The sequence below is a fragment of the Zootoca vivipara genome, chromosome 10 (assembly GCF_965207765.1).
Source record: "Zootoca vivipara chromosome 10, rZooViv2.hap1.1, whole genome shotgun sequence".
NCBI lineage: Eukaryota > Metazoa > Chordata > Lepidosauria > Squamata > Lacertidae > Zootoca > Zootoca vivipara.
This window is the reverse complement of record NC_142593.1, coordinates 10,545,158-10,561,747: the sequence shown is the minus strand read 5'-3', so window position 1 is coordinate 10,561,747 and position 16,590 is coordinate 10,545,158. Positions and strand designations below refer to the sequence as shown.

Below are 16,590 nucleotides of genomic sequence, written 5' to 3'. Positions count from 1 at the left end.
ACTTGGAAATCAATGTGGGAGATGGACCCTACAGGCAAACTGAAAGATTCTCAAAGGCTTGAGATCTGGTCCACTCACCCACTCTAGGTCAATGTCTGCTAACATTTGGGAGGATATTTTGAAGGTGGTCCACCAATGGTTCTTAACCCCAGACTAGCTTGTACTGTAAGATCTAATTCCCCCTAATGCTGGCAGGGTTGTATGGTATGAGGAACATGCTGGCATATGTGGTGGGGATACAACAAATTCTGCAACAGAAATTAGTATTATTATTGAGAAACAGGTCACTTTGGATGCTATGTTACGTGTGTTTTATCCATTTTTGATGGTGTTAATGCTGATATTATTAGTCAACAGCTAATTTTATATCTGCTGGTCACTGCTTGTTTAGTTATCTGTCAAGCATGGAAGGCATCATCTTGATACTCTTTGGTCTTATGGCTTTAAAGAGACATGTTTACTGCCATCTCTGAAAAAATGACCCATGATAGACTTGTAATATGGGGGTGGTTTGTTATATATATAACCAAACCATATCATGGTTGGCATATTCCTACTAAAATATGATTATATCTGGCAAATGTTTACTCTGTATAAATTTGAACCTTGCATCCCACCATGGACTATATCCGATGGTGTTCTTTTATGACTATTAGTATGAAGTATTTCTGTTTGATTTATTTACTGCATTTGGAAATTTTGTTTTATAATCATCATCATCTTGAAGTGGTAATCCTAAATATTACTATTACTACTTCCAATTTCCTATGTGCTGGCACAGCAACAAAATGTACTTGTTCACTTAGCACCTACCAGCATCCATCACTGGTGCTGATCCTATTATGTCCGGGAGATAAAGACAAGTGAACAGCATACAAATTTTGTTATACACACCAAAGTCTAGCCTTCAGGGACATTTAGCACCTTTAGCAAACAGAGAAGATGAGATTTTATCTTTTGTTTCACAAACAAGGAAGGAACACATTTTTGTGAGAGTAAAATGGTTCATGCTGCTCACTAAGGGTGCCGGAAGTGACCCAGGTGCCAGATCTTAGTATGGTGCATTTCCTTCTAGCATGTAGTAACTAATTATTTTCCAATTCTGAACACAGGCTACTTAAATCTCCTTGAGGGCAATGGAATGTAAGCAGCCTGTGTACAGCCTAGGAAGTTATTTATAAACTCAAGTTATGATAGCATACCCTACCATGGCTGTTGAAGTTTGCTGCTTCTAGGAAGAATAGAGGAAAAAACATGGATACATCTAATAAAGGGTAGAGCTAGGTAAAAGTCTCAAGGCAACACTACCAGACAGAACTGTAGGGTGTACTCACAAGCTTAGATAGCCCTGCAAGAACCAGAATAAACTATTTTGCAACTCAAATTATAGAAGTTGAAGACTTTAGTATCTTGAGGTGAAGAAAGAGAGCTGTTTTGGACTAGAAATGTCAAGGAGGGGGCCGCTTTCCTGAGTCCTCCCTCCAAGCTACTAATCAATCACATGCAGGCACCAAACGGGTTACCAGGCTTTATTGGCTTATTTTCTGGCACCAGCTACAGAACATCAAACAGCAAGTCTAAAACATGGCAGGTTCTCTCTCTCCCCCAGCAGCTTAACTCAAATATTTATAGGGGGTGGGGAATGCTTGCAACCAGCCAGCCCCATCACATGCTCCCACTTTGGGGACTAATTGTTACCACCTGCCCCACCCAGTGGTACTTGCTCACAGGATCACTACTTCATGACAAGTTATGGGATATATTTGTCTACCATTCATACATGCAAGATACAATGGGGGGGGGGGAAATATCATTCTGTACACTTAAGACCAGATTCAATGAATTAATCCCACTAGTAGAAGCCTATGGAAATACTTTTACCAGTGCTACAGTGTTACCTCCCCGTGTGCTCCTGCAATTGGTTCCCAGGATGGGGGGTGGTCAGGAGAACCCCCTAGAACAGAGCACAAGGAATAGAAATGAGAACAGTCCATCAGGCAAGCTGAATTGCTTGCACTGATGTAACTTTCACATCCCCATCATTCTGCCCGGACACTGAGGTCCAGTACCGAGGGCCTTCTGGCAGTTCCCTCGTTGCGAGAAGCCAAGTTGCAGGGAACCAGGCAGAGGGCCTTCTCGGTAGTGGCACCTGCCCTGTGGAATGCCCTCCCATCAGATGTCAAAGAGAAAAACAGCTACGAGATTTTTAGAAGACATCTGAAGGCAGCCCTGTTTAGGGAGGCTTTTAATGTTTCATTGATTATTTTATTTTACTTTTCTGTTGGAAGCCGCCCAGAGTGGCTGGGGAAACCCAGCCAGATGGGCGGGGTATAAATAACAATTTATTTATTTATTTATTATTATTACTTTAGTACAATTCCTCCCATAGGATTTACAATGCAATTCAGTCAGACTCTACAATCTGCCTATTCTAGCAGCACACACACACACAGAGAGACTTGAAAATACTTATTTACCTAAATCATTTTATATTGGCAATTGTTTTCAAAACGTGCTATAAATTCATTATTTATGAATTAAAAAGAATATCCCTCTCCATCTGAGAAATGCCCCATTTACGAATTCCATCCTGGAAATGTAAAGTGCTGCTAATAAAGCCAAACAATTTGTTTTAGCACAATTTGCCTCTAAGTAATGGCTATTTCACTGACCTATCAGAAGTAGCCAACTTGGCTCACCTTATTATGCATGATCAGGCATGGCAAATGTTCTTGTCAGTAAACATCTTTACCTTAGCCTTTAGTATTCTTTAGTATTCAAATCATCAAGTTTGGGTAAAAAAAACCCTGAGGTTTTGCACTCATGACATCCAGGAGACACACAGGTTTCTTTATAACTACAGTGGTACCTCAGTTTATGGACACAATTGGTTCCAAAAGTCTGTTCATAAACTGAAGCGTTCATAAACTGAAGCGAACTTTCCCATTGAAAGTAATGGAAAGTGGATTAATCCGTTCCAGACAGGTCCACGGAGTACTCAACCTGAAGCATACTTAACCCGAAGCATGGGTGTAATTGGTTCTGGAAGTCTGTTCATAAACTGAAGCGTTCATAAACTGAAGCGAACTTTCCCATTGAAAGTAATGGAAAGTGAATTAATCCGTTCCAGATGGGTCCGCAGCGTTCGTAAACCGAAAATTCGTAAACTGAGGTGTTCATAAACCGAGGTTCCACTGTATAGGTAAAGTAACAAGTTACCGGTATTTCTGAGAGTTCCAATACTATTTTTGTACAGACTGAATAAAAACCCCACATGGCAAAGTCAGCTACTCTAGAGAAAATGACCCAAAGCTCTCTGCATTGTATCTTCATAGAAATGAATAAAGTGCTAAAGTTTCAAGTTTGTCAGTACTTTACAATATAGAGTGGCGCTACAATTCTGTGAAAAAATTGACTGGGATTATCCAGTTGCCTCAACCCTCAGACTGGTTTATCAGATTTGCTGTGACCAAGGGAGTGTTGAGCTTGCCAATTTACTGTAGTTCAGCACAATATCCAATGTAAGCCGTTAATATGAAATAGAAACATTCTGAAGAGCTTGGGAAGAAATGACAAAGTCAATACTACTAAACAAGGTGGGGTTGGTTTAGATGACCACTGTACAACAGGCTATATGTCAGTGTTTCTCAAACTTGCGATTATTGGGAGTTGTTGAGGATCCAAATTTACTTGTCCTATGCATTCAAGTAAGAGAGAGGACTTGGTACCATACAAAATTGTTTCGGGTTCGTTTTCTAAATTCAGGAGTGCACATGAAAGTCCCTAGATAAATGAATGGGTAGTAGCAGTAATTGTTATTTATTCAATTTATATACAGTACTGCCCTATAAGAGGTCTCGGGGCGGTTCACAGAAAAGATCACAATATATAAAATAATAATAATAACCCAATACCACTTTTTATGAAATCTTATGCAGACGGCAGGGAAATTGAACTAGGATTAATTGATGGTATTGGAAATCAGCCACTCAGACAGGCAGAACTCCCTGTGAAAGCTCAGGCTCACATTTCCAGATCCAGTTTTCCTCCTGGGTTCTTGGGGAGCAGCTGTTGCCAAGAATGCTTTTGCACAGTTTCAGTTGGTGTGCCAGCTCCATCCATTCCTAGAGAGATCATATCTGGCCAAGATAACATGCCTTAATTACCACCTAGAGGGAATTGCTGCAATGCCGTCTCCATAGAGCTGCCTCTAAAATGTCCAGGAACTTCAGCTGGTCTAGAATGCAGCAACTTGAGTATTGACTGGAATAATTTCTTGGGAGTATGCTATTACAACAGCTACACTGGCTTCTGGCCTGTTTATGGGGACAATTAAGACAACAACCACCTGTTTTTTGCCTTTAAAGCTCTGAGTCTTTTTTTTCATAAAATCTAGCAGAGGGGCTTTTCTCTGCTTTCCATCAGTAGTTGAAGTGTCTACTAGTGGGGACAAGGGAAAGCCACTTTGTGGTAGTTCCTAGGCTATGCAATGGCCTACCTAGAGAGGTTTGAGTTGCACAAACCTTTGCTAGCCAAGACTTTTGCTTCCAAACTTTTGCTTGTCAAGCTAAAGCTATACTGCCAGTTACCTGAAGAATGATTTTTTAAAATTATTTTTATCTGCTGTCTTGCCATGTTTTAAAAAATAAATGTTGACATTCAAAAAGAATATACAGTGGCCCCTCGACTTACAAATTACTCGACATTCAAAGTTTTCGACTTACGAACGGGACAAATGGCCACACGCTTACGATTTTCTACATCCGAATGGAAACCGTTGGCAGTTTTAAATGCGGTTTCCTCAACTTACAAATATTAAATGCGGTTTCCTCGACTTACGAATTTTTCCAAATTTTTTTTTCCTATGGGAAACCGCTTTTCGACTTACGAATGTGCATTTGGAACGGATTAAGTTTGTAAGTCGAGGGAACACTGTACTGTAAGTTGTCTTTAGTGTTATTAAACATGGCAAAATGGACTATAAGCATGTTATAATACCCCTATTACTAATTTCTTAGGCTAGAGAATGTACTTAGAAAGGTAAAGGACCCCATGGCGGTTAAGTCCAGTCAAATTCAACTATGGGGCGCGGCGCTCATCTCCGCTTTCAGGCCAAGGGAGCTGGCGTTTGTCTGCAAACAGCTTTTCAGGTCATGTGGCCAGCATGACTAAACCGCCTCTGGCACACAAAATACCGTGACGGAAACCAGAGGGCATGGAAACGCAGTTTACCTTCCCACCAAAGCAGTACCTATTTATCTACTTGTGCTGGTATGCTTTCAAACTGCTAGGTTGGCAGAAGCTGAACAAAGCAATGGGAGCTCACCCTGTCATGCGGATTTGAACTGCCGACCTGACAATCGGCAAACCCAAGAGGCTCGGTGGTTTAGACCACAGCGCTTCCCGGGTCCTTAGAACATAAGCTATAGGCTCGAGTAGCCTTTTCACCATGCAACTCTGATCATGTGTTGATAAGTCTAACATGAACAAGTATTATTATTTCACATTTATAAAGCAAATAAATATGTCTTTGTATTGTACTAAAGCGATTTCTGCATAAGGCACAAAATATTGTAATTATGAATCTAAAAGCATGTATCAGAATATAAGGGCCCCTTCATGGGTTATAATGAGCAGCCAAAAAAAACACAGGTGTGAGGCTTAATTCATATTTCTGCTTTCCACCTGCATGCTCTCTACTCAAGAACCCTGTAAAAGAGCCCTAAGCCAAAAATGGACAGGGTTCAAAGGAAGAGTAGCAGCACATATTTGACCCAAGGCACTTCTAACCCACACAATTCTTCAGGAAAATTCTCTGGATGACATGTGTGTAGGCATATATGGTCAGAATGAAAAGTGGAAGAAACCAATTGTAAGAATGAAACAGGAGATGTATAACTACTAGCAAACATGCTACAATGAGACAAAGGCATGCATTTATAGTCTCTTTCTTCCCTTCCAAATTAGAGCATATCCCTTTGTTTTCTAGCTTTCCAACACCAGGATAGTGTATTATTTAAAATGCAGTATGAGTTACTCTCTTGTATGTTTGTCTCCTTGACTCATCTGCTACCCTTGCCCATATGACTTAGACTGGTCCGAATACAAAGATTTACCTGGTCTCTTCCACTTCACAAGATTAAGGCAGTTTGATGCCTCACCACATCTCACATAACTGAACAGTGAAATGAGTTTTCTGTTTGTTCCAAAGCACAAAAGCTATCTGACATTCATTTTAATTGTTTTCTATCATAAAAATATCATTTACACCTCTGCTGTTGATTTAAGTGGCTTTGGCCTCACCACTAGGATCAAGTAGACATCCCAAACAATCAATTTGCTCGTTTCCTCACTACATTATTGGCCCACAGAGTACCAAAAATTAGTCTTCTTGAATCAGGTTAGAGTTTTAACAAACTTTACTGATATTTTGAATAACATCAATAAAAATTACAACTAAGTGGGGGTGGGGGTGTTTCCAGCAAGTGATAATTTACAGAAGTTGGCAAGTCACAGATGAAGGTAGATTATAATGCTTAACAACAAAGGCAGGAAAAATGTAGATAATGGGTTGATAAGAATAGAGAAGATGGAAGATATACTTGGGAGAACAAGGAAAAGGATGTCATAGCACAATTTCAAAGAACAGATTATTATTTTTTATCAACTGGCCAGACTAAGATGGCCTTACAGGCTCCCCCATTAGATAATTAGGCAACCTTTGTTGGTCCATTCAGAATTTTCAGTGAGTGCCATAAGCACTACTATCTTGGGTTGTTCCTTTCTCCAGGTTGGCATCTCACTAGACAGAAAGCATGTGCACACTCTTTCTATGGCACCTGGGTAAAAGTCAGTTCCAGCAGACTTAAAACAGATTCTTTTGCATATGCAAGGTTTAAAAACAAACAAACCCACTATCAAATGAAAGTGTTAAACTGCACAGTAAAAAATATGTAAATCTGGAATTTGCCAGCACAACGAAAATATTGATCCAAGGCAACAATCCTCCTCATAGGACAAAAAACAAATAACATAACACATCAATGTACACAGAGCTAACCTGTTATAGTTTGATAGCAGTTTTGAGATGATCCCTTGTAAAACTCATAATACATAAGGACCCCTGCATTAGATCCATGATTATGCACCTTTTTATTATTCCGTCAATGGAGACAGAAATTGATGTAGATTTGGGGGAGAGGGAAGTTGTGAAAAAAATCATGGACTTTGAATAGCATTCGTTCCACAAGATCTAGTGTGCACGTGCAAACACATGCAAGCCTTCTCTGTATCTGGTACAATGGTACCTCGGTTTAAGTACACAATTGGTTCCAGAAGTCTGTACTTAACCTGAAGCGTACTTAACCTGAAGCGAACTTTCCCATTGAAAGTAATGGAAAGTGGATTAATCTGTTCCAGACGGGTCCATGGAGTACTCAACCTGAAGCATACTTAACCCGAAGTATGAGTGTAATTGGTTCCGTAAGTCCGTACTTAACCTGAAGCGTACTTAACCTGAAGCGAACTTTCCCATTGAAAGTAATGGAAAGTGGATTAATCCATTCCAGACGGGTCCGCGGAGTACTCAACCTGAAGCGTACTTAACCTGAAGTATGAGTGTAATTGGTTCTGGAAGTCCGTACTTAACCTGAAGCGAACTTTCACATTGAAAATAATGGAAAGTGGATTAATCCGTTCCAGACGGGTCCGCGGAGTACTTAAACCGAAAGTACTCAAACCGAAGTGTACTTAAACCGAGGTATGACTGTACTTCATTCTCTCCTGACTTCTGTAGCACCCCATCTCCTTCCCTGCCGATCAATGGGGTGACAGATGTCGCAGCCAGATCGCCCTCTCGTCCTTCTCCCTGCACCCCAACAACTACATTTTCTTCCCTCTAACCACCCAGATCTCCTTTGTTCTCTGGGAGAAGAAGGAGCCCCACCTCTTTGTCATCATTGCAAGGGAGTGCACCTTGTGAGCACCAACTTTAGATCCCAAGGGTGCCACTGCACCTAAAAAGTGCCACAATGGCCACCTCGGGTCTGAGGAATTGCTCTGCGGAAGGGTTATCCAGCCACTGTTCTGGCTCCTCCTTATTTACTGATAACCAGAAATATCCTGGGAAATTACTTGGCTACGTTTTGTGAAATAAACCTACCAAGTGATAAGGATTAACTTGAGAATGGCCTTGAGCTTGTGTCTGATTGAACTATGCCAACTAGAAACTACTTTTTAGCTCTGATTTAGAATACAGCTGGAGATGCAAACCTGGCATATTTAATACAAGACCTTTCCATGAGTTAAAGTTCTAGCAGCTATGGAAGCTGTCAAGTTAGCATGACTCAACCACCTCTGCCTTCCTTATTCAGATCTAAACAGCAAAGTCATTGCAATTATTAACTATCAAAATTTCCAATCCCTCTAAATCAGCCTTCCACAACATGGCACACTTTCAGATGTTGTTGGACTGCAACTCCTTAGTATCCCTGACCACCAACCGTACTGGCGCTGATAGGAATCATAGAATCATAGAGTTGGAAGAGACCACAAGGGCCATCCAGTCCAACCCCCTGCCAAGCAGGAAACACCATCAAAGCATTCTTGACATATGTCTGTCAAGCCTCTGCTTAAAAGACCTCCAAAGAAGGAGACTCCACCACACTTCTTGGCAGCAAATTCCACTGCTGAACAGCTCTTACTGTCAGGACGTTCTTCCTAATGTTTAGGTGGAATCTTCTTTCTTGTAGTTTGAATCCATTGCTCCGTGTCCGCTTCTCTGGAGCAGCAGAAAACAACCTTTCACCCTCCTCTATATGACATCCTTTTATATATTTGAACATGGGTATCATATCACCCCTTAACCTTCTCTTCTCCAGGCTAAACATACCCAGCTCCCTAAGCCGTTCCTCATAAGGCATTGTTTCCAGGCCTTTGACCATTTTGGTTGCCCTCCTCTGGACACGTTCCAGCTTGTCAGTATCCTTCTTGAACTGTGGTGCCCAGAACTGGACGCAGTACTCCAGGTGAGGTCTGACTAGAGCAGAATACAGTGGTACTATTACTTCCCTTGATCTAGACGCTATACTCCTATTGATGCAGCCCAGAATTGCATTGGCTTTTTTAGCTGCTGCATCACACTGTTGACTCATGTCAAGTTTGTGGTCTACCAGGGCTCCTAGATCCTTTTCACATGTACTGCTCTCAAGCCAGGTGTCCCCATCCTGTATTTGTGCCTTTCATTTTTTTTGCCCAAGTGTAGTACTTTACATTTCTCCTTGTTTGCTTTGGCCCAGTTGTCTAATCTATTAAGGTCATTTTGAAGTGTGATTCTGTCCTCTGGGGTATTAGCCACCCCTCCCAATTTGGGGGTCATCTGCAAACTTGCTCAGGGTGCCCTCAAGCCCATCATCCAAGTCATTGATAAAGATGTTGAATAAGACTGGGCCCAAGACAGAACCCTGTGGCACTCCACTAGTCACTACTCTCCAGGATGAAGAGGAGCCATTGATGTCAGCCAGTTACAAATCCACTGAATGGTAGCATTGTCCAGCCCACATTTTACCAGCTTCTTTACAAGAATATCATGGGGCACCTTGTCAAAGGCCTTGCTGAAATCAAGATAGACTATATTCAGCATTCCCTTGATATTGTTGTAGTCCAAAATACTTGCCGGGCAAAAAGTTGAGGAATCCTGCTCTAAATGAATGACTGCTTGCCTGAGGTATGGCTTAACTGAAACATGCTGAGGCCACAGCAAAAACTGAGAACCCTTTACATCTGTGCCTCAATACTGTGGCACAGTTCATAACAGGTTGGGTGGGTGCACAGCAAGATCATTTCAGGTAACACTCAAGTGCAGTAGTGAAGGAAGAGTGTAGCATACAGGAGACATATGTCCACTGTATGAGTTCCAATGGGAAGTCTTGGAAGTTGCTCACATTATTCCAAAGTACAGATTCAAATTGTTTCAGATGGAATAAACAGCACCAGGTTAACCAAAGTTAACATAAAGTTTGACTTGGACTGACAAAGGGAATTTCAATTTGCAAAAAGCCTCATCTATATGCCTAATCACCTACAGCATACCGACTGCATATACAGTGGTACCTCAGGTTACAAACACCTCGGGTTACAGACTCTGCTAACCCGAGGTATAGTACCTCGGGTTAAGAGCTTTACCTCAGGATGAGAACAGAAATCACGCCACGGCGGCAGCAGTGGGAGGCCCCATTAGCTAAAGTGGTACCTCAGGTTAAGAACGGACCTCTGGAACGAATTCAGTTTGTAATCAGAGGTACCACTGTAACTATCACTCCTACCCCTTCTTACAAACAGCAAAGCAATGGCCATTAAGTTCAGCTTTCTGCTTCAGCCCTTCCCTATGGAACTGAACAACCCTGGCCAAAGAACCAGGACCTTCCTGACGAAACTTGCTGTTTGTTTTCTGTTCATACTTCTACTCCCTCCCCTGGAAAGCCAACTTACAATTAATCACTATCAACATATAATCAAGTTAGAAGACACAGATTCCTCAAACTGCCACAATGCAGAAAGTAGTCCCTATAAGAGGATGATCTTAAAGGCCTTAATTTCGCTCCCTCACATGTGTTTGAGCTCATAACTTCACAACCCACTCCAGAACCCTTTGAATTTCCATTATTCTTTGTCTGTAGGGGTTGATAAGGTTCCTACATCAGAACGTCCATTTAAATGTCTTTTTTTTATCCTCTGTTTTAAGCTTTGAGGCCAGTCTTTTCTCTAATGTCCTAAAGAGTTCAGGTTCTACAGTCTTCTCAGAAACTTCCCCTCATGAACATCCTTTGACTCTTGTTTCCTCCACATCTAGACTTAGCAAAGTTTAGAAAAAACAAGTCAATACAAATACAGTATGGCTAAATATTTATATACTTTCACTCTATAGTGGTGTGCCGCCATGGAGACTGCCCTATTAACTGGTCTGAGAACAGGATGCAGGGCATCATTTGCTGATCAACAAGTCAACTGTAACAAGAATGCTGCATGCAAAGCCCAACAAAAACTGAACAAAAGGTTCCCAATTGTAAAACCTGGGTTGCAACCGATTTTCCTTGGTCCCATTGGTAGGCAGAAACTAATGAAAGCTTCATTTCAGTACAGGTGCAATTCTTCATTCAGGAATACTGAACATATTTGATAACGTACCTGTATACATAATATGGAATATGTTAGCTCTGTGCTTTTATTATTGTATTCTTTCTTGTAAGCCACTTAGAATTATTTTCAGTTATACAATCTATATCCGTACCACTTAACATAAATATTTCAAACAAAGGTTCCAAACTATGCATCTATATAATTTTGTAATGTGGCAGCTCCAATACCCAAAGCTTGACTAAATATTCTATTATTCTACCCATCTGCTCTGCAATTTCAAAATCGATTTTACCAATCAGCACCAAGCATTTAAGTTCTAATTGGTTACATTATGTATTTTTGAAAAATACTACTAACTTTGCTGGAGATAAATTATTCAAAGGCCACAAAATTATTCTGTGGACAAAAGAATAGTAGTACAAAGCCAGCATTCTAAACATTAGTAACATCCTCAGAAGTAAAAATCCACAAGAGGGGGGGGGGATCTCTCTTGTTAGCAACCAGTCACCCACAGGCAGCACAGAACCAAAGAAAACTCTTGTGCAGGATCCTCCTTTCAAGAAAAGCATGCAAATATGCCCAAGGTCATTTTACATGAGAAGAAACTGCAAAGGGGTGGGGGGGGGCTTGTCAACTAAAGAGGTGTGTGTGTAGTTCAAAACTGTTTTATGAAGTTTTGTCAAGCCAGAAGGAGGTGCTGGTAGCTGGCCAAGATCTTTTGGGGGGGGGGAGTTGAAAAGTCTTGGGTGCTTTTTTAGATCTGTGTAGTCACTGAAACCCTAAAGAATGAGGCACAACCCTTCCTTGTATGCACTTATCTTGTCGTTATGAAGAAAAGTTATTGTGTAAAACTGAACTACCATCACCATATGCATGTTTTAACTCTCACAGCTCAACAATTACTTCAGATTCTGGAAAAGCACATGCACTAAAAAAAGGATGAATCAGACTGGGGGGGTGGGGAATTGCCACCCTGTGTTCGGAGCTAACATACTGTATGATGGCAGGTAATGAGGCATATCCCAAAATAAAAGGAATGGCCCTGAGCATCCTGCTAACATAACACCTATTTAATAACCTTAATCACAGCCAACATTTTTTTGGTGCATCAGCCTCCCTTCCCCCCATGCCTAGGAAGACAGATACGCACATTCCAGTCAAGCCTCTCAGCAGAGGTCGGCACCACTCACCCCCCTCCCCCTCCCCAGGCCTCCCTAAGCTTGCAATAATCTTTTGGACTTTTCATTTACCGCACTGTACAAAAAAGAAAAGAAAGCTCCAGAGCAAAGACCCTTCCCTTTATATCCCATCAAAGTCTCTCTCTCTCTCTCTCTCTCTCTCTCTCTCTCTCTCTCTCTCTCTCTCTCTCACACACACACACACACACACACACACAGCAGTTTCCTTCCTTTTGGGTGGGTTGGGGGGAGGGGAAAATAAAAGAGGGGGAGGCAAAGCACAAGTGGATGAAAGACCCAAGAAGCAGAGAGAAAATGAGCCCTGGGGGGGGGGGGGGGACAGAGCGTCAGCCATGTTTTGCTTGTGTGTGTGTGTGTGAGTCCAGTATTTACAAACCTGCAGCTGCAGCAGCTCTTGGAGTCTGTGAAGGAAGAGGGAGGGAGGAGGGGAGGGAGAGGGAATGGCAAGAGGGAAAAGGGGGGAAAGGAGGGGGAGAGGGCGAGGAGAAGGAGAAAGAGAAGGGGAGAAAAGCAGAAAGAAAGGAGAGAAGGGAGGAGAGACAGGCAGCAACAGCAGACAAAGGAACCCAGCAAAGCCTGACAAGACACACACACACACACACACACACACACACACACACACACACACAGCTGCTGTGGCAGGATTGGGGCAGCTTTGTTTGCCTCTCTCCTTGGCCATTTTCGTTACCTAGTGGGAAGTTTCTGGAGTGTGTGTGTAAGATTGTGAGTGTGTGATTGAGTGAGTGTGTGCCTGTGTGTGATTGAGAGTGTGCCTGTGTGAGATCCTGTGCCTGTGTGTGTCTGTCTGAGATTGTGTGTGATTGAGAGTGTGTGTCTGGTGTGAGTGTGTGTTTTGTGTGTGCAAGAGTCTGCGTGTGAGAGAGAGGAGGCTTGCCACATTCTCACGGGCACCACTAGCAACAACAGATCCATCACTCCCCCCACCCCCATTCACCAACACACACACACACTTTCCCCCCTCACCTACCCCCGCCCCCCACTCCCTCGTGGCTCTGTTTCCGATAAGGGGAATTTTTTTTTTTTGCGGGATGAGGAGAAAGGCCCCAGCCCCACCCCCGACACACACACAAAAAAAAAATAGCGGGGGAGGAAGCAGTGTGTGTATAAGGAAGACTTGGGGGGGGGGGAGTTGAAGACCACGAGCGTCTCCCTCTCGCTCCTTCCACCCAACAGGAGCAGGAGGAGGAGAGGGGGAAAGAGGGTCCCCCCCCGGGCAGCCCCCTCTGGCCTCGCTACCCCCCCCCCGTTTCATCCTAGCAACAGCTTCCGGGGGGGAGGGAGAGGAGGAGAAAAAAAAAGCCTGGCGCGCGAGAGCGAGTTGCCGGGGGGGGGGATCGCGCGCCCTCCTCGGATGAATAATAAATAACGCCAGCCCCGAGGGACGCGGGGCGGGAGGGGCCAGGCCAAGGGAGCGGCTCCCGCACAGCGACTCCCACCGGCGGTGGCCGGTACTGCCCGGCCGGGCCAAGGGCGGCGCGGCGGCGGCTCCTTTTCCCGCTCCCTTTCCCCTTCCCTTCCCCCCCTCCTCTCGCCGCTCACCGCCGCTCCCTCACCTGCTGCTGCTGCCCGAGCCTCCTTGTCCGCCGTCGTTGCCTCCGCCGCCTCCGCCTGCACCCGGGCGGGCGCGAGGTGCCCGGCGGGGGTGCGGCGTCGGCGGGGGTGCCAGTGCTGCAGAGGCTCTGCCAACCCCCTGCTCGCCCGGCCAGGCCGCTCAGCTCCTCGGCGGCGGCGGTTGCTGCTGCGGCGGCTCCCCTTGTCTCGCTCGGCCCCCTCCTCCTCCGCCGCCGCCGCTGCTCAGCCCTCCTCCTCCTCTCCCTTGCCACATTGGGAGCCTCCCCTCAGCCTTGCGCGGCCGCCGCTGCCAGGAGAGAGGCCTCCGCGCCTTCCTGCCAAATAGTGAGCCGCTCCGAAACGCGCGGCCCCGCCTCCCGCCGTCCTGCTGCTGCGGCCGCGCAGGCGCACTGCGCCCGCTGAACTGCGACAGGAGAGCCGGAGCCTCGGCCGTCTGTCTGGCCCGGCGCGAGAGCGCGCTCGCCTCCCTCCCTCCTGGAAGTCGGAGTACGCCTGCGCCGGCTCACTTGCCCGTGGGTGAGCAGGGGATCCGCTTTCTCTCTGCTGCTATTCCAAAAAAGATATGGACTTTTACCTTCGCTTCTCTTCCTGTTTTTAAATAAGCAACAATACGCTCTCAGTTTTTATGGATTGAAGAAGCTCTGCTGTTTTCTGCAAGGAAGGGCTGGTTGCAGCCCCCTAAAGCGTATCTTACCTGCGCAAACAAATTTACACGTTTTTGACGTGAAATTTTTTGTTATTATTTGTTAATTTGGTTTTCAGATGTTGAATCACATATTCAACATGCAACATAAAAACAAGATTCCAAAGATCTCCTGGACTTCCCCCCCTCCCCTTTGTGGGTCCTATTGTTAATTATTTCCTCCTGCATCTTTTATGATAATCCAAATCTTTTACAAAGGATTTGGAGTGCTCAAACATCTTTCAGAGTGACTTAAGTTGGGTGTTCCTTGAAGTTCCACTTGCACATAATTCTCTTGAAACCAAAGCAGCTTGTGTTTTCAGTGTCCCTAAATGCTTAGCTTTGGCGCATAGTACATCTTTCTCCAGAGTGACTCTAGTAGCCAGTCCTCTGTGGCTGACTCATCTCCAGTCAACCCAAAGGGTGAGAAGACTTCTCAGTGACAAAAAATATCCTCGTTTGTGCTGATAGGGCAGCTTGAGGACACTGGAGACGGGGATCCTGCTGCAGAAAGAGTAACAGGTCTTCCACCCCGACAACCCCACCTCTGGACGGGCCCAAGTGAGCTTCCCTTCTGTCCTGCTTCCCAATTGTCCCTCTCCTCCCATAAGATGTCAAGGAGATAAAGACGTACACAACTTTTAGAAGACGTCTGAAGGCAGCCCTGTATTGGGAAGTTTTTAACGTTTGATGTTTTACTATGGTGCTGTAAGCTCCCTAGAGTGGCTGGGGAAACCCAGCCAGATGGGCAGAGTATAAATAATAAAATTATGATGATGAAATAATGTTCATAAATGTACCAAGCAAACACATACAGGAAAACAGTCCTGAAACCATTTTGACTCTCCCAGGCTGACCGGGGTTTCTCTGTAAGGAGGGAGGAAATGGAAAAACCTCTCCATTGTCTCTGTGCTCTCCTGCCTGAAGGGCACATTTAAGGTTTCAATGGGGTGAGCTTGGGACCTGGGACCTGGATTCCGGAATTGAATAGTGAGTAGTTAGAATAACAAAAGAGTGGCCAGGCTCCCAGGTAATCCAACCTTAACAGGTAAACTGCCAGACAGGAGATAAACAAGGTATTCAGATTTCTGCTGTAGACCACCCTTTTCTGTGATGCAGGTATGAGTGTCTGGGGGGTGGTGGTCTTGGGCTACACCCCTTCTGTGATGTATGTATGATGCTTCTGGGGGTGGCCTTGGACTGGAGGGTAGGCAATTTTTAATGTCTATACTGTATAAGGGCAGGCACACTTTTGTTCTGGGTCCTTCTCCTTTCTCCTGTGTGAGAGAGAACACCCTGTTGCAACAGTCTATAAAAATCAAGCTTATTAGCTGCTTTGCTTCTCAATATTCTCTGGTTGGCCTCTGTTATTTTCTCCTACCGATGGAGAACCTCCAAAGGACTCTACAAGGGCTCTTGTATGCCCCTTAAGGGAATAAGGGCAGATTTTGTTTATTACAATGATGATCAGAGTACCCTGGAAAGCATAGGGAGAACAACTTTCCTGCCACGCTGCTCCTTTTTTAGCCAATGGATGGAGCCAGTCTGGTCTTCCCCTGCCATGATGTTCTTCCTGGGAGGCAGAGGGGGCAACATTCCATTGGACCATAGGGTGGGAGAGACTGTGGGTTGCTGTCTATGCAGTGCATCTAAATCTGACATTGTCGGCAGGCAAAGATGCTCCTTTTTGTCCAGGCTTTTGCAGAGGGTTGAGGGGCAGTTGTGCTGTGTTTAATTTCCCTTACGGCATATTAGTTTCAGGACATAAGTTATGAAATTAACCCCACTCAATTGACTAGAATGTGGTCTAAACCTCCCTTTAAATCCATCTCAGCCAAAAGAAGGGCACTCACTCCGAAACTCACCTGCAGGTGGTACTTAACACCACATAAACTGGTGCTGATATGCCCAGGAACCTCACCAAAATTTTGGAGAGACTGCACCTCCACAGGCACATACCTCCACATGTCCTGGGAATGT

The 16,590-nt window shown here is 44.4% G+C and overlaps 1 protein-coding gene across 2 annotated transcripts in view; it reads right to left on the bottom strand.

Annotated features, from left to right (window-relative positions):
• The window catches only part of SPIN1 (spindlin 1), a 39,806-nt gene extending 25,506 nt beyond the window's left edge, over positions 1 to 14,300 (bottom strand). Inside the window, exon 1 of one of the 2 annotated variants that reach the window (XM_035099796.3) lies at positions 13,910 to 14,300. The gene's annotated coding sequence lies outside the window, so the exon portion shown is untranslated. The remainder of the gene's footprint in view (positions 1 to 13,909) is intronic. The other variant, XM_060280119.2, reaches the window with a different exon arrangement.
• Between the last annotated feature and the right edge of the window lie 2,290 nt (positions 14,301 to 16,590).